The sequence below is a fragment of the Salvelinus sp. IW2-2015 genome, linkage group LG14 (assembly GCF_002910315.2).
Source record: "Salvelinus sp. IW2-2015 linkage group LG14, ASM291031v2, whole genome shotgun sequence".
NCBI classification, from domain to species: domain Eukaryota; kingdom Metazoa; phylum Chordata; class Actinopteri; order Salmoniformes; family Salmonidae; genus Salvelinus; species Salvelinus sp. IW2-2015.
In genome coordinates, this window is record NC_036854.1 from 44,257,513 (window position 1) to 44,276,802 (window position 19,290).

The window sequence follows — 19,290 nt, forward strand, 5'->3', positions numbered from 1 at the left end:
TCTTTCTGATGGCGGCATAAACTACATTCTTGTCACATGGTCGGCTCATCTGTCAGGGTGGAGTCCAATCTGTTTTTCATTGCTCCTTTTTTCCCTACTACACATAATCCTTGATTGAATATTATTCGAATATAAGAAGTCTTAACATTAGAACAGAAGTTGAAGTTGAATGAAATGAGACGGTGTTCCTCTCACACGACTCCCTTGTCCTGATTTCACATATAGATTTCTGAATAGCTTGTCATAGCAAATTGTTTACACACTCAAGCTATTCCATTACTTTCATGTCCAAACTCATGTCCAAACCAACATTTTGTTGGATGTAATAGTAATTCAATGGTTCTATCTAGTGTTTTTATATGTCATTACAAGTGTACCACTCCACAGGTGGATTGCTTACAAAGTTTTTTTGTCCCATCGCTGCAACTCCTGTACGGACTCGAGAGAGGCGAGGGGTCGAGAGCCATGCATCCTTCGAAACACGACCATGCCAAGCCACACTGCTTGCTGTGTCGGAGGAAACACCGTACAGCTGGCAACCAAAGTCAGCGTGCATGCACCCGGCCCCGCCACAAGGAGTCGCTAGAGCACGATGGGACAAGGACATCCCAGCCAGCCAAACCCTACTCTTACCCGGACAACGCTGGGCCAATTGTGCACCACCTTATGAGTCTCCCGGTCACGGCCGGCTGAAACAGAGCCTGGGATCGAACCTGGGTCTGTAGTGACACCTCAAGCACTGCGATGCAGTGCCTTAGACTGCTGCGTCACTCGGGAGGCAGAGAGCAATCTTTTGAAGGACATGCCTATTACTGTACATGCAATACATATATAGAGCCAGGGAGAAACTAATCTCTGAAGGCAGTGTGTAGGTCACACTATAATCTTTTGTCATTTGTTTTAGTTTAGCTGACGGTCCTTGTACATCCAACAGGACATGTTTTACACACAGGTTTATAAGCATTAGAGACAAGGACTATAGAAAGTGCAGTACTTTGCTCTCTGTGAAGTTTAAGGCCGCAACAAGCCATTGCTATGCCTGATGGTCCTTGGCAACTTTGGCCCCACCCATCTCTTTAAGGATTTGCATGTGAGGCCATGTGCTAAACAGAGTGAGTAAGGTAGTGTAGTAAACAACCAAAGATTTCAAGACTAAAAGTGGGGAAAGTAGTAGCCTACAATAAGGAAAAACTCCAGGTAAAAATACTTAATCTAGTCCTTAGCCTATATCCTAATATGATTTTGAAAGTATCAACATTATTAGATGATGCTTACCGAGACACTTTTCTAAATTGATGGGTCATGTGAAAGAAATGCTATAACCACCCCACAGCCACATCTAGCTAAGTTGATGTGTCACTATTGTCTGGACATGTACACATGTTCATGAAATAGAATCGAATGTCGTAATCACCCCCAGACACACCTGGCTAACTTGGTGGGTCATGTAATCATTCTCTTGCGAAGTGGAAGAGCTAGCTAGCTAGTTAAAAAATGAACCCTAATCCCAACCCATTGCTACAGTATAAACGGATTGTCAAAGCTAGCCACTATACATCAAATGCTGGAGTATGAATCTGCAGGTAGCTGAAGCTAACCAACAAGGTTCAATGTTAGCTAGCTAGCTAACATTAGGCTAAAACTAGCAATGCAAATGGCTTTCTGAGATACAAATAATATTACTACGCAGATCATACACGTAACCTTAGCTAGCGAGACAGCAAGCTAACATTCGATAGCTAGCTAATAAAAAAATTCCTCTCCTGTGGAGTAGTGATGTGCGACATACAGCTTTTTGAACCGGGTCACAATTGTCATTTCATAGGGCAGCACCAGGTGGCCTCTGGCATTAAGGCATTCTTGGCCATGGAGTCAGGTTCCATCCTCAGAATGTGTCCTAGTCACAGGAGTGTTCCTTGAGTTATGTCTGTTTGTATCCATCTGGAACTGGTCTTGTTATAGAGGTCCTGGTTTGAGATCGTGTTAGGCCAGAAGATGAACATTTGGAAATTGTTGTGGATAGGGAGTTCACGTCCGTCTCGATGGTTCTCTAGCTTTAGCTGTTTTTTAGTAGGACTGATTTCCCATTGTTGTTGTAGATGTGCATCTTTGTCTTTAGGCTGTATTGACTCAAGTTCTAGATTTCCCAGATGTTAGGAGTGTAGCTTTGTTTAGGCTGTGCTTGATGTCTTTACATGTGGAGTTTTCTTATCCAAGTACAGCCCCAAGGTATGTAAAGCTCTCAACCTGTTTCAGTGGCTTTCCTTTGATTGTTTTTTTGTGTTGTGTTTGATTTGATTCTATGCTCTTGGGTCTTTTCCACGTTTACCAATAGGCCTAGTTGATTAGCACATCGGTTTAACTTTTTTCCTGCATTTGGGCTTGTTGAGAAGAGCAGAGAAATGTCAACTGCAAAATTTCAGATATTCAAGTCCTGAGAACAGGGTCTACTGGATTCCCCTTATTGAGTATTTTGTGGTGTTTCTCATTAACCAATCCATGGCAATCAAGAAGAGAATATGCATCCTTGGTGTACACCTCACACGAAATTGAACTAGTCTGAAGTGGTGTTATCAAAGATGGCATATTACAATCTGTAGAAGTCATATGGCGTGGAGCTCCGGGTGCTACCGCAGGTATGAGGCATGCTCAGCCTTCAACTGTAACACACCAACACGTCAGGTCATGCTGGAAACTTAGGGGATAGTGGTTTAAGAGTAAGGTGCTAAGGTGAGAGTAGGGGATTATGGTAGAGTGTAGGGAAAGACTAATAGGTTACCTTTCTGTCCAGGAACTTGGAGTGCATCTGCATGTCCTCCTCCTACAGCAGATGCCTCTTCTCAAACACTGCCATATCATCCATCACATCTGACTCACAACGCACATAGACACACACATGTAAATAGAGGAACATTCCTAATAGTGTGTGTCTCTCTGTGTGTGTGGAACTGTATTTGGGCAGGAGCAGCAGGAGCCTCATGTTGACCGGAAAGCCCATCTGCACTCGGCTGGCCAGGTGCCTAAACTTTAACAGGGAAAGACATCACACAGGGAGAAAGAGATGGCAGGAGCAGTGGTGCCATGTATGTCCCAGGTTTCTCTGGTATAGTCCGGGTTACTGTAAAAGTACTTTGTGACAACTGCTGATGTTTTTATTTTTTACATTTTTTATTTCACCTTTATTTAACCAGGTAGGCTAGTTGAGAACAAGTTCTCATTTGCAACTGCGACCTGGCCAAGATAAAGCACAGCAGTTCGACACATACAACAACACAGAGTTACACATGGAATAAACAAAACATACAGGCAATAATACAGTAGAAAAAAGAATGCAACAAATCTATATACAGTGAGTGCAAATGAGGTAAGATAKGGGAGTTAAGGCAATAAATAGGCCATGATGGCAAAGTAATTACAATATAGCAATTAAACACTGGAATGGTAGTTGTGCAGAAGATTAATGTGCAAGTAGAGATACTGGGGTGCAAAGGAGCAAGATAAATAAATAAATACAGTATGGGGATGAGGTAGTTGGATGGGCTGTTTAGAGATGGGCTATGTGCAGTGATCTGTGAGCTGCTCTGACAGCTGGTGCTTTAAGCTATTGAGGTGAGATATGAGTCTCCAGCTTCAGTGATTTTTGCAGTTCATTCCAGTCATTGGCAGCAGAGAACTTAAAGGAGGAATTGGCTTTGGGGGTGACCAGTGAGATATACCCGCTGGAGCGCGTGCTACAAGTGAGTGCTGCTATGGTGTGGGTGGGTGTTGCTATGTAAAAAAAGGCCATGTATAATTTTGCTTGATTGATTGATTGACTMTATAAGTGAAAGTGATGTCTTCTTACCCTCAGGTAGGAAGTCTCGCTTTTTATTATCTATGCATAGTCACTTCACCCCACCTCCATYTACAAATTACCTCGACTAACCTGTACCCCAGCACATTGACTCGGTACCGGTACCCCCTATATATAGCCTCATTGTTATTTTATTGTGTTACTTTTTAGAATTTTTATTTGTTAAATATTTTATTAACTCTTTCTTGAATTGCACTGTTGGTTAAGGGCTTGTAAGTAAGCATTTCACGATAAGGTGACAAATAAAGTTTGATTTGATTTGATCAGTGCCAACACTGCCAAGTGGCTGGGATGTCCTCCACTGAATCCACCGTCCTCTCCACCTCCACCACCTCCATTTCCGCTGTCTGCCATCTGCCGTCTGCACCCCAACTCCCTCTGACCACAGATTGAACACACATTAACCACACAACATGGACAATATACATACGGTCAAATCAAACACAACCTTGTCCCCAGGCTTATAAGCCTGGGATATCAACCACTCCAAGTTGGCCTTATTGGGAGTGACCATAGAGTTCTATGAGACCTACTGAATAAAGTATTTGTCATCATTCAATGTTGGTGAATCTCAATTCTATAAGGCATGCCTCTGTGCTTATGGTGTGCTAGRGTACAGGGAGGGTGAGGGGGAAGGTGTTGTGGGGGATGATTGGTTGGTAGATTAAGCTGATTAAGCCTGCCTATGCTCTGGGAGATTCCCCTGGCGCTCTGCATTGGCTAACGAAGGCCAAGTTTGACACATTGGCCCACCAGACTCTTTGCGCATTTGGGCAGACGTGTCTGGGAATGAGATTAAATCAAACACACCTGAGAACACACAACGTGAACAGTGAACACACTCTTATCTAACACACTTGTATGAGTACTTTGAGTAGGGCAGATTAAAACAACTGACACGCACACACAAACACACACATACACAAACACACTCACACACACACACGGAGCAGTGTTGTGCCTGCCTATATGTGCAGTGTCACTGTTACCACTGCCAGCTTCAATCTCACCCATTGGTGCAGGTGTAGTGGTAAACAATTGAATGATCCCTCTTAATTCCTTTTATGTTTCCATTATTAGGACCAGTTATAGTTAGCTACCTACTAGGCTTGGGCAATATGACATTTATATTATATACCGGGGTATTTAGAAAAGCGACGGTATGATGCTAGGGCAACGCTTATAACTATAAGTTAAGTATAACTATAAGAATTTATTTGACACATCTTAGATTTATATCCAGCTCAGGGCTCCAGCTATGCATTTGGTTTGCTAACTTGCTAGCTAAGTGGCTATATGTCAAGATCAAGCTTCTTGGTTAAGGCAGAGACACTCAAACCTGAATCAAGATCCCTGTTGCCTAAATTGTTTTTTGCGTCCCGGTGATACAGTATAATGAAAATCAGGATATCGCCCAACCCTACTACCTACACAATATAGACAATTGATGATAATTAATTTATACTCACATGATGGCAAAGAGAGGGTGATGGTCAAAACTTGGTATGTCAAGCTGTGTTAGCTGAGGCTGGATAGTTCTTTGACAGTGTACACACAGACAGACAGACAGACAGACCTATTTGATATGATAGCTACCTAGCTAGCTTTAGCCTTTAGCTTGATGCTTGCGGGTGGCTTTTCATAAGCTCCCTGTCTTGTCTGTCAGTAAAGCCACAAAGCATTGAAGGAAAGCAGCTAGCTAGCTAACTAACGTTACTAGTTGGTGGCCCTTATTATAACTAACCTGGAGAAAGCTAGGTAGCTGGAGCGATGGTCAGGTAAGCCACACCTCCAGTCTTCTGAGCTGACCCAGTGGATCACAGCGCAACAACCCAACTAAGTGACCCAACTGGCTGGGTCAAAAATAAACTAACGTGTTCTGTCCACTATTTACTCAGTGCTGAGTTGTTTTTAACCCAGACTTTTTGTTAGATAGTAATTCCTTGTAAGCGGCTATTTGTTTCACCCTGAGAGTGCTTTACTAATTTAACTGAAATGTTGGTAGTAATTCCATAATAATGTAATGTGTATAGGAGACAGATCAGAGTGGCAGCAGGTCTTAAACCTTTAATGGTTAAGTGTTTAGCCATGTCTAATTTGATCTGTTTTGCCTGCCAGTTCAGAAGCCTTTGTTAAGGCCTCTACAAGTGATATAAAACACCAACTATTTATTGGTATGCTGTAATATATAATGGCATATTCACTGTTAGCAATTGCTGTAATTTTATAGAAATACAATTTAATAATAAAGTGCTGTTTTGCTGTATATTTACTACAGCATTCTGTAAATTATGGTGCATTGTGAAAAAAAATTGTGGGAAGGGAAAGAATCGCTGACTCATGAACATATTTTGAGGCATGCCTTGTAAGGGTATTTGTATTTGTTGAACCTGTTAGTGAGAATGCTGTACCAATAGAACTTATATGTGGTAGTAGTGCTTTGAAAATTGTATGTCTATAGTGGACTGATCAGAGTGGCAGGAAGTGTTTTTGTTTAAAGTACAAGTAATACAAATGGCTAAATATTGTGTAATATACAAATGCCTAGCAGCCAACCTAGTTGCATCAATTACAGGAAATTGCCACTGTATAACAATTACAGTAGCATTTACTTTCTTAGTTTAGTGGGAATATTTTACAATATGGTACTGTATCATTGCTCTGATATTTCAGTAACTTAAAATAAGCTGGTGGCAAGTTACTATGTATATTACTGTAACATACTTGGCACTACCTAGTGAAGGGCAAAGATACATCAAAAGCTACCTTGTTACATATTACAAATATCTCGAATACCAATGTATCCTTAACGACAACAACATTCTCAGTAATGGTTACAGGTATTTTTTACTCACCATGATTGTGACATGTTTTTTTGTTGTTAGTCAACCTTAGTTCAATGCACTGACTGTTAGTTGCTCTGGACAAGAGTGTCTGCGAAATGACCAAAGTGTACATGTAAAAATGAACACTTGATAAGCACACTGCTGGGTATTATTATATTGAGCTCTGCCCACAAACTAGTTTTGATCTAATTTGGCCTTGTTTGGGGGCGGAGCTCATTAGAATAATACCCAACAGTGTGCTTTGCAATTCTTAATTTTTACTTTAACATTTTTTATCCAGAGTGACTTATAGTAAAAATATTATGTTACTTTTACCAAGAATTTTGCTGTAGTTAAATAGGCTACTTGCAAGTTTATTTTTGTGTTTGAAAATACAAAATACATGTATTCTAATTAAACTGTTACAAAATACATGAATTGTAGTTCAGGCCAGTGAAATAACTATATCAAATACATGTAACAGAAATACTGCCTATCGTTGGCACGAGCTGTCTGCACTGTAAATCAGCAACAGTTTACTAACCACTGTGCTTCCATTAATGCACTGTCAATTTTAGAAATACAGCATGGTACTTTAGTCATTTGTTCCAGTAATATGCTGTACATTTTTTGTTTCAGTTAAGGTCCTGAAAATCTACAGTAATTTACTGGCTACTGAGTTGCCAGTAATTCAATATAAAAATTACAGGAAATATTTTACAGTGTAGGGAGTAGGATGCCATTCGGGACTCAACCACAGACTCAGAGAAGACCTTTGTAAAAGGCACTGCTTTCAGCTTGAATATACCTTCCCTCCCAGAGCTGGGTGTGTTTAATTAGACTCCCCAGCTCTCTCTCTAATCGCCTCCACATCACTCAGAGAGAGGAGAGAGAGGTGAACTCAGTGTCACGCCGGTGGATTTCATGTTCAACATATAAATAATGCATGGAAGCAGAATTTACAAATCAATAACCCATARCACACAAATATAGCCTGGGATAAGATTAAGCTGCTTCACGACCGGAGTGGGCAAGGTCACACAAACACATATCCCTCAGATCCATCAAATTCAATTCAATAAAAAGCCATTGCAATTTAGCCCTATTCTCAAATTAGGATTTAAGTGACTCCGAAAGGGCAAGTGAAGTTCAAGTTCAAAGCCACCAAGTCTCATCCTTCATCGTATGACAGTGAGGGAACAGCGAGGGACATGGAAGTGCAGCGTCGATACAATAATGATCTGTCCACGTAAATGAACAGCGACGAGTGATTGATATTTGCAGGGCTTTTGTGTTGTATAAATCACCTGATAATTCAGTGTTGTAATATTCTACCAATATTTATGATGGAGGGAGGGAGAAGAAGAGAGAGTGAATAACCTGGGAGTGAGACATAGAAGGGGGAAGGAGAAAATAGTGGGGGGAGGGAAGAGAGAGAGCGAGAGGGAGAGAAAGAAAGGGGAGTGTGGTGTGAGAGGAAGGGTTGAATAAATGATCACGTTATCAAGACTGCTTAGGCATGTGAATATGTTTTAACAGCAAATGTCATGCAACTCAGACAATGGAAACGTGCTAATTTTGTAACAACACTAAAATAATATGTCTAGAGGTATTTGGTATTTTATTAGGATCCCCATAAGCTGTTGCGAAAGCAGCAGCTACTCTTCCTTGGGTTCACACAAAACATAAAACATGGCATAATACAGAACATTAATAGAKAATAACAGCTCATGGACAGAACTACATAAATTTAAAAAAAGGCACACGTAGCCTACATATCAATAAAAGTGCATTCGGAAAGTATTCAGACCCCTTGGCTTTTTCCACATTTTGTTAGGTTACGAACATATTCTAAAATGGATTAAATCGTTTTTTTCCTCATCAATCTACACACAATACCCCATAATGACAAGTCAAAAATAGTTGTTAAATGTTTTTTGCTTATTTATAAATAAAAAAAACGGAAATATCACATTTACGTAAGTATTCAGACCCTTTACTCAGTACTTTATTGAACCACCTTTGGCAGCGAATACAGTCTCGAGTCTTTTTGGGTATGACGCTACAAGCTTGGCAGACCTGTATTTGGGGAGTTTCTCCCATTCTTCTTTGCAAATCCTCTCAATCTCTGTCAGGTTGGATGGGGAGCGTTGTTGCACAGCTATTTTCAGGTCTCACCAGAGATGTTTGATCAGGTTCAAGTCCTGGCTCTGGCTGGGCCACTCAAAGATATTCAGAGACTTGTCCCGAAGCCACGCCTGCATTGTCTTGGCTGTGTGCTCAGGGTCGTTGTCCTGTTGGAAGGTGAACCTTCACCTAGGTCTGAGGTCCTGAGGACTCTGGAGCAGGTTTTCATCAAGGATCTCTCTGTACATTGCTCTGTTCAGCTTTCCCTCGATCCTGACTAGTCTCTCAGTTCTTGCCGCTGAAAAACATCCCCACAGCATGATGCCACTACCATGCCTCACCGTAGGGATGGTGCCAGGTTTCCTCTGGTGACGCTTGGCATTCAGGCCAAGTCATTAAATCTTGGTTTCATCAGACCAGAAAATCTTGTTTCTCACGGTCTGAGAGTCCTTTAGGTGCCTTTTAGTAAACTCCAAGTTGTGCCTTACTGAGGAGTGGTTCTGTCTGGCCACTCCACCATAAAGGCCTGATTGGTGGAGTGCTGCAGAGATGGTTGTCCTTCTGGAAGGTTCTCACATCTCCACATCTCTGGAGCTCTGTCAGAGTGACCATTGGGTTCTTGGACACCTCCCTGACCAAGGCCCTTCTCCTCCGATTGGTCAGTTTGGCCTGGCGGCCAGCTCTAGTAAGAGTCTTGGTGGTTCCAAACTTCTTCCATTTAAGAATGATGGAGGCCACTGTGTTCTTGGGGACTTTCGATGCTGCAGACATTTTTGGGTACCGTTCCCCAGATCTGTGCCTCGACACAATCCTGTCTCGGAGCTCTACGGACAATTCCTTCGACCTCATAGCTTGGTTTTAGCTCTGACATGCACTGTCAGCTGTGGGACCTTATATATGCTACCGTTCAAAGGTTTGGGGTCACTTAGAAATGTCCTTGTTTTTGAAAGAAAAACACATTTTTTGTCCATTAAAGTAACGTCAAATTGATCAGAAATACAGTGCAGACATTGTTAATGTTGTAAATGACTATTGTAGCTGGAAACGGCTGATTTTTTATGGAATATCTACATACGCGTACAGAGGTCCATTATCAGCAACCATCACTCATGTGTTCCAATGGCACGTTGTGTTAGCTAATTAAAGTTTATCATTTTAAAAGGCTAATTGATCATTATAAAACCCTTTTGCAGTTGTGTTAGCACAGCTGAAAACTGTTGTTCTGATTAAAAAAGCAATAAAACTGTCCTTTAAACTAGTTGAGTATCTGGAGCATCAGTATTTGTGGGTTCGATTACAGGCTCAAACTGGCTAGAAACAAAGACCTCTAACCATTCGATGAAAGATGGAGTTGAATTTGTCTTTCTGCCCATAATTTATTTTAAAGTACTCCAAAGTTGTTTTCCATCATTCTTTATGTAATTGATCTTGGCTTCATAGTACAGTTTCTTCAAATGTTTGTTGCGTTTATTAACATAATTTCTCAAATTGCAGTAAGACAGCCAGTCAGATGTGCAGCCAGACTTATTAGCCACTTATTTTGCCCCATCTCTTTCAACCAAACAGTTTTTCAATTCCTCATCAATCCATGGAGCCTTAACAGTTCTAACAGTCAGTTTCTTAACAGGTGCATGTTTATCCATGCATATGTTTATTGGAAGAAGCAGTTGCATAAATTCATCAAGTGCAGTAAATATTTTTTATATCATCCACGTAAAAGTCATAGCAAAATATTCTGTATGATGTTTTATACACTATTTTAGGCCCAGCATTGGCTTTGCTGGATATAGTCATTATATTGTGATCTCTGCATTCAATGGGAATGGATACAGCTTTAGCACAAAGTTCTACAGTATTAATAAAAATGTGATCAATACATGTGGATGATCATGTTCCTGTAGTGTTTGTTATCACTCTGGTAGGTTGATAAAAATAACCCAAACCAGATTACAGGCACTGGTTACAGTGATAAGCTTCCTCTTGAGTGGACAGCTTGATGAAAACCAGTCAATATTCAGGTCTCTAAGAAAGTAGACCTCTCTGTTTACATCACTTACACTATCAAGCATTGTACACATATTATTTAGATACTGACAGTTAGCACTTGGTGGCCTATAGCAACACCCCAAAAGAAAAGGCTTTAGATGAGCCAAGTGATCCTGCAACCACAACACTTCAATAACACTTGACATAAGTTCTTCTCTAATCATTACAGGGAGATGGCTCTGAATATATACAGCAACACCTCCCCCATAACATTACTGGCTCTCCTATAGATGTTATATCCTTGTATTGCTATTGCTGCATCATCAAATGAAGTATCTAAGTGAGTCTCAGAAATGGCTAATATATGAATGTTATCTGATGTTAGCAAGTTACTGATTTCATGAACCTTATTTCTAAGGCTACATATATTAATATGGGCTATTTTTAGCCCTTTCCTGGGTAGCTTATCAGAGATAGACATAATATGGAAAAGAGCAAACAAAGCAAGAGAAAAAAATATACATTCAACAGTCCATTAATCAGTTGGTGTGTGTAAGTGTGTGTGTGCTGTGAAGGTTGAAGCTACGAACCCATAGGCTTGGCTCTGTCATCCCTTCCAGACATTTGGGAGGGAGGGCGGACACTGAGCCTGTCATAGCGGATGTAAGCAATGTCCCCATGCGCTCTGGCAGCTTTCATGGCTGGGATAAMTTCTTTCCTCTTCTGGCGCACTGCTTCAGGATAGTCCTCGTTGAGGAAGCTATACAATACATTCCTCTCAAGTTCTTGGCTCTTTCCAGAGCAGCTACCTTGTCCTTGAACCTCAGGAACTTGACTATTGGCCTGGGCCTATCACCTGAGCCGGTGGTGGGTTTTCCAGTCCTGTGTGTGCGCTCCACCTCAATCTTCCTGTGGTCCATCTTCAGTTTCTCCAAGATCATTTCCCTCACTTTGTCCTCAGACTCCATTCAGGTCTTATGTGGAGATTCTGCAATTCCGTCCACAACCATGTTGTTCCGCCTTGATTGCCCCTTGAGATAATCTGATTTCTCTGTCATTGTTGTCATGGATTCACATATAGAACTGATGTCCTCTCTCAGTGACCTACAGATTGCTGTCATCTTGCTGTTTTCCTTGCTGTTTAAACTCATTGAGCTGACCCTGGGGGAACTGAAAACTGTTTTTCAGATCCTGGACATCTCTGGTCAGGTCGTCCATTCTTTTAATAGTTGACTCCACCAGTATTTAGACAAGCAGTTGTTGTAGAACTATTTTTGTTTGTTTAAAAGATCCTTCAACTACGATCGAGAGACCCCACTGTCCTCAACGGTACTCCCACCGGCTTTGGTCTTTGTCATGGAAGTAACGTAGGTTACGCTGTTACTCCTTGTAGTTCCAGACAGGGCAGGTCACAGGGAAGATTGAAAACACCAACAAACAGCAGGGATCTAGACAGCCAGGAGCCCGGGGCAATCCCTGGTCCCAGACACATTGGCTAACTGCGTCGCAGGCTGCGTTCAAGCCCTCAAGAAAACCCTGCTAGCTTGATAGGCAGCTGCTACGCCAAACGGCTCCTCAGACCTGGCCTTGGTCGGCAGGATTACTGGACAGAGAGTAGCAGTCCTAGCAACTGATGCCAACAGTGTCGTTGGGATCCAAATTCAAAAAGAAACCTTTCAATACACTTTCAAAACTTTCCAAAACAACAAACTGAGTTCTCCCTCGTTCAACAGAAGGAGCTGTAGAGGTGAAAGGAGACATTATAAAAATATTCAACGGGATAAAACACACAAGTGTTGAAAAATAACTGTTTGAACTCAATATAATCTGTACACTATATACTTACCATAGGCCTCTGGTCAAATTGTTCACTATATAGGGAATASGGTGGCATTTTGGACGTTGTCATCTTTACAATGKTGTGGAAGTAGAGAGCCGCCAGCTGGTGGATTGACTGGTGAAAGTCATGCTAGTCAGTCACACAGATGACAGATGTTCCTCACAGGACAACAACACAGATAACTTAATCTATTATATTATCACTCCCCCACCCAACCAAATGCCACAGCCCTTCTTGCGTAACAGYAGAAGGAATGTACATGTCAAAAATATCCTCCATTAACCTTTAATCAAAACTTAGTCAAACAGCGGCAGCAGTTTCTGGAACAAAAATGTGGGTACATCCCAAATGAGACCCTATTCCTTATATAGTGCACTACTTTTGACCAGGGCCAATAAGGGTGCACTATAGGGTCAAAAGTAGTGCCCAATTAGGAATAGGGTGCCACTGGGATGCACACTTGGTTATAAAACCTCTTAAAGAATACAAGAGAATATTTCCCTGTAGTTGTATAGCTTCTGCGTTTCACTTACTGTGCTCTTTTCAATACCGTATATACAGATTCGTTCATCTTGCAAACCAGGACTAATGCTTAGGAAGGGGAGTTGGTAAACAGAGTTACTTAACATTTCAAAGCAAGATATATCCTATCTCCTGTGAATGTACCTGTTATTGCCTGTGTGTGTGTGTGTGTGTGTGTGGTGTGTGTGTGGTGTGTGTGTGTGTGTGGTGTGGTGTGTGTGTGTGTTGTGTGTGTGGTGTGTGTGTGTGTGTGTGTGTGTGTGTGTGTGTGTGTGTGTGTGTGGTGTTGTGTGTGTGTGTGTGTGTGTAGTTGTCTGAGGAAGACGGATAGAGTAAAAATGAAGAGAATGGACAAGATTGGGAGTGCAGACTTGAGACTGGCATTGCTATCATAGCATCTTTTGGGTAACCATGAATCTCAGATGTGCCTGTGCTTCAATGAGCATTGGTCCAGTCCTGGGTAAATGAACGGTGGAATAAAGTCTGATGGGAAAAGAACAAAACAACGTCCTGGAAATGGAAAAATATATATGACTAAGAACGTCAGACGGTTAAAGGAAGGAGAGCGAGAGAAAGAGAGAGAGAGAGAGCCATTCCAAACAAGTGTTCTCAATCCCCCCAAAAAAGAGAAAAAAAAGAGAGAGAGTGGCAGGAATTCACACTTGGATGGCCATGAAACTATTGATTTCATACAAAAGTCTGCTGCTGTGAAAAAATAAGAACTTCTCTCCCTCCAGACAAGGCTGTGGCATTATCATTGTTCGGAGCTCCAGTTGAAATCATCCTATTGTTGTCTTCATATACGTGTGATAGTTTAGCGCCGGCTTGCAAGAATATCTCGCCAAAGCACATTGGTCTTACTCAGCAGTTTTTCCCGCTCTTTTTTCCTGACATATTACACAGTCAATATTGGCCTCACTTGTTGTTTTGTTGTAAATTTGAGTATAAGCGATCTAACACTATTTTCTTTCTTTGAAAACTAATTGCAACATTTTTTTGCTGAGGAGAGGCATTTCCCGGCCCTGTATCATGCCATGTACAGTATTCACCAAGCGTTAGAATGTAAAATGCACAGAGAACACTAGCCAATAGCAATGCATGCTAATGGAAATGTGATTTACGAAATAGTAGACTCACCAAGGTGAAGATCTGGGCCCATATTCATAAAGTGTCTCAGAGTAGGAGTGCTGATCGAAGATCAGTTTAGCTTTTTAGATCATAGAGAATATGATTATATAAACAGGGAACTGACATAGGCTGGATCCCAAATTACATCCTATTCCCTATGTAGTGCACTACTTTTGACCAGGGCCCACGATATATGAGATATGGTTCCATTTAGGATACAACAATACAGTCTATACCTACAGACCCCTGTCTCTAATTAAACTGGTTCTGTATACATTGAAGAGTAAAATACAATGGCCTGGAACAAAATATTCCTCAATAGACAAATAATAACAATATACACTTCTGATTTTAATAATATGTACTGTAGCGCTATGTATACTCGCTATGTATAACATACACTCTATTGCTAATTAATTGTGCTACAGTGTRTTCAGAAAGTATTCATACCCCTTGACTTTTTCCACATTTGTTTGTGTACAGCCTGAATTCAAAATGGATGAAAAAATAAATGTATCTCACCCATCTACACATAATACCGCCTAATGACAAACAAATTTGTGCACATTTATGGAAAAATAAAAACATAAATATCTAATTTTCATAAGTWTTCACACCCATGAGTCAATATTTTGTAGAAGCATTTTTGGCAGCAATTACAGCTGTGAGTCTTTCTGGGTAAGACTATAAGAGCTATCCACACCTAGATTGTGCAACATTTGCCAATTATTCAGTTCAAAATTATTTAAGCTCTCTCAAATTGGTTGTTGATCATTGCTAGACAAACATTTTCAGGTCTTGCCATAGATTTTCAATTAGATTTAAGTCAAAACTGTAACTAAAATACTGAGAACATTCACTGTCTTCTTGGTAAAAAACTCCAGTGTAGATTTGGCCTTGTGTTTTAGGTTATTGTCCAGCTGATAGGTGAATTTATCTCCCAGTGTCAGGTTTTCTTCTTAATTTCTTTTAGCTCCGTTCCGTTTTTTTTTAATCCTGAAAAACTCCCCAGTCTTTACAGTCATACCCATAACATGATGCAGCCACTACTATGCTTGAAAATATGGAGAGTGGTACTCAGTAATGTGCTGTATTGGATTTGCCCAAAACATAACACTTTGTATTCAGAACAAAAAGTTAAGTGATTTGTCACATTATTTGCAGTATTACATTAGTGCCTTGTTGCAAACAGGATGCATGTTTTGGAATATTTTTATTCCCTACAGGCTTACTTCTTTTCACTCTGTCAATTAGGTAAGTATTGAGGAGTAACTACAATGTTCTTGTTCCATTCTGAGTTTTCTCCTATCACAGCCATTCAATTCTGTAACTGTTTTAAGGTCACTATTGTCCTCATGGTGAAATCCCTGAGTGGTTTCCTTCCTTTCCGGCTACTGAGTTAGGAAGGACACCAGCATCTTTATAGTGACTGAGTGTATTGATACACCATCCATATTGAAATGAATAACTTCAACATGCTCAAGGGGATATTCAATGTCTGCTTTTTATTTGTACCCATCTACCAATAGGTTCCCTTCTTTGCAAGGCATTGGAAAACCTCCCTGGTCTTTGTGGTTGAATCTGTGTTTGAAATTCACTGTTCGATTGAGGTACCTTACAGATAATTGTACGTGTGGGGTACAGAGATGAGGTAGTCATTCAAAAATCATGTTAAACACTATTATTGCACACAGAATGAGTCCATGCTTATTATGTGATTTGTTAAGAAAGTTATTACTCCTGAACTTATCTAGGCTTGCCATAACAAAGGGGTTGAAAACTTATTGACCGAAGACATTTCAACTTTTCATTTTTAATTAATTTGACATTATGGGGTATTGTGTGTAGGCCAGTGACAAACCATCTCAATTGAATCCATTCAGGCTGTAACAAGTCAACGGGTTTGAATACTTTCTGAATGCACTGCATATCCATATTCCATATCGTCCACAAAAAGAATATTGTTGTCTCTCTGGAGAATCTCAATTGCGTATTCCTCACGTCCTCTCTCCTCACCTCCTTCTCAAAACCAATTGGAGGATAAGTTCAGAGGGGGAGGAGAAGGTCAGAGGGGAAGGACCTCTGGCTTTCTCATCCAATGGGTTTTGAGAAGTAGGTCGAGGAGGGAGGACACAAGGAGTGTGCAATTGAGATTCTCCCTATGTCTGTCTGGCTGTTGTTACTGTCCCCTTAGTAACGCCTTGACCACACCGACAGCATCATTGCGCAAAATAGTACGCAGCATCCTCTGGATATGTGTGCAACAAAAGTTCTGCTACCACTTCTGTCAAGCAGTCTACGCATGCGTGTGCACCACACAAAACACACTGCATCTGCCTCTGCAACGCAATGCTGCAAGGCAAACGCAGCATTCCACTGGAAATGAATGTACTTCTGGTGTGCCAAAATGCAATGAAACTGTCGGTGTCATTGAGGCGTAAGAAAGAAAGAAGCTTGCCATTTGTAAGTGCAGAGTAATGCACAGCGCATCCGAACAAGCAGAGAAATCAGAAATCAGGGAGGGATACACAAAGGACAGCATCTGACAGCAGTGACATACATGGCGCTCCGAGGACTACTTCTTCAGACCAGTGAGAGACTGAGATACCGATTCATCCCCCTCTCTCCACTGTCTCTCTCTGACACTTTAAAGTTTAAATTAGATTAGCATTCTAAGGTCATACTCTAGTAGTCTAATGTCTGCCGAACAAAACAAAACAGTAGCACAATCCTTGGTATTGTTGGATAGATCCTGTATAGTCTGGAACCATTATAGAAACATGTCTCTCTCATTCACACTATATCTGCCTGTGTCTCCATGATCCTGAGGGGGGAGCACAAGAGACACATAGCCTGTCTGTCTGATCACTTTACATGCAGTGTATGGTCACAGAAAAGATGCAGTCAGAAGCTCATAACCAGCCCGGCTACATGCTGCTGTACTCTACATGAAAATGACATTTAAAACTGACATAGACATGACATTTAAAAGATCATTGGAAGTGCAGGAGGAGAACTAATCTTACCTGCTTCTACAAACATTACATTTCTTCAAGTAAGTGGACATTGTTTTACACAATCTCTGTCGGGGTAGATGAGGAGCATTTACTTTGTGCTATGCTCTGTCAGACTGTGCTTTTCTTCTCTCAGCTATAATACATATCTTTCCTTTTTAAAATCTAGACAGAAGAGACAGTGCCACATTTATTACCCAAGAAGCTACATTTATTACACATGTATTACAGAATACATAACGTGTAACAACCTGTCAACCCCTACTCCAACCGATATCATCACACATACTTAGACACACACAAACCTCTACACTGAGTAATCAATAAGGAGAGTATTGACAGTGTTTCCCAGTCAGCGATTAAATTGTATATTCATAGGTCACATGCTTCATCGTAGTCAGCAGAAAGAAACTGCATTTCAGCTGCACACAATTGTAAACAACATACATCTCTGTTCTCAGTGGTTCTCAAGGCTGTGTGTGTGTGTGTCTGTGTGGGTGGGTGGGTGCATTCATGGGTATGTCTCTCTGTGTGTTTGTGGTTCATTCAACATGGAGACTCTTCCACTAGTCACAACTGTTTTCCCTCATGCTCTTGTTTGAGCTGGAGGCAGCTGCGAGAGTGATTTCCTGAATAACTTTTCAGTCACAGACACTGAGGGGAGTGTTTCCTCCCACAGACACAAACGTGCTTCTCTCTCTGAAGTCCTAGTGTTCCCAGTGTTGTCTCCGTCTTCATCACATAACAGCACTACTGGCACAGATATCCGAGCTTGTGTACAAAATGGCACACTATTCCATATATAGTGTACTACTTTCGATCAGATCCCTGGTCAGAAGTAGTGCACTAATGGGGGAACAGGGTGCCATTTGGGTCCCTTTCCCTTCTGTTGTGTTTCTGTCTCGATTACATTGCAGCACTACTGGCACAGATGTTTACATCCCTTGATTGCAGGGAAATAGAGTTCTGTGTGTGGTAGGGTGGAGAATCTCTCTGTCCATCTCTCCAGACGTAGACACATTCCATGGTTTTCCCATCCATCTTGAAATCTTTGTTTCTGACAGTTGCTGTATCAATTTGGCATGTTTCACAGTTGCAGTGATGCAGTGTTCCATAATGATTGGTATGAAACCAGTTACAGTTCTGGAATTGATTTATACATTCCCTTTGAAATAGATGGTTCTTAGGTCTGTCTGTCTGTCTGTCTGTCTGTCTGCCTGCCTGTCTGTCTGTCTGCCTGTCTGCCTGTCTGCCTGTCTGTCTGTCTGTCTGTCTGTCTGTCTGTCTGTCTGTCTGTCTGTCTGTCTGTCTGTCTGTCTGCCTGTCTGCCTGTCTGTCTGTCTTCTGTCTGTCTGTCTGCCTGTCTGCCTGTCTGCCTGTCTGCCTGTCTGTCTGTCTGTCTGTCTGTCTGCTGTCTCTCTATCTCTATCTCTATCTCGACTGCAGGTGCTAATGTGAAATTAGATGTTATCCATCAATACAATGTTGGTAATGAAGTGGCTCGGAACAGCTTGCTGACAGGGAACGTGTCGGCGCTGACATTTGTGTGGTTTACCCCTCTGGCAGAGACAGACAGACAGACATGGAATGGGGACTGTTTAGGGGCTCCCTCAGGCGCCTCGATCTCCGCAGCTCCCCTGTCACATTAACCACTGCACTCAACCACGTTGGCCAAGTCTGAAATTCTACCCTATTCCCTATGTAGTACACTACATTTGACCAGCTTGCACCCCACTCAATAGTGCATGTCACCCTATTCCCTATATACTGTAGTGCATTACTTTTGACCAGAGCCAGGGTTACGGTAGTGTGCTATATAGGGAATAGGGTGTCATTTCAGATGTAACCCTTAGAAGRATTTCTCTCCAGCATGTACATTGAACATGAGACAAACGGTGAGAAGACAGACCACTTRGTTTCCATGGTTTATTGTAACAGGCTGAATATAGAACATAAATATTTATTAAAGTGCTGAAGAGCATGTATTGTTAGAAG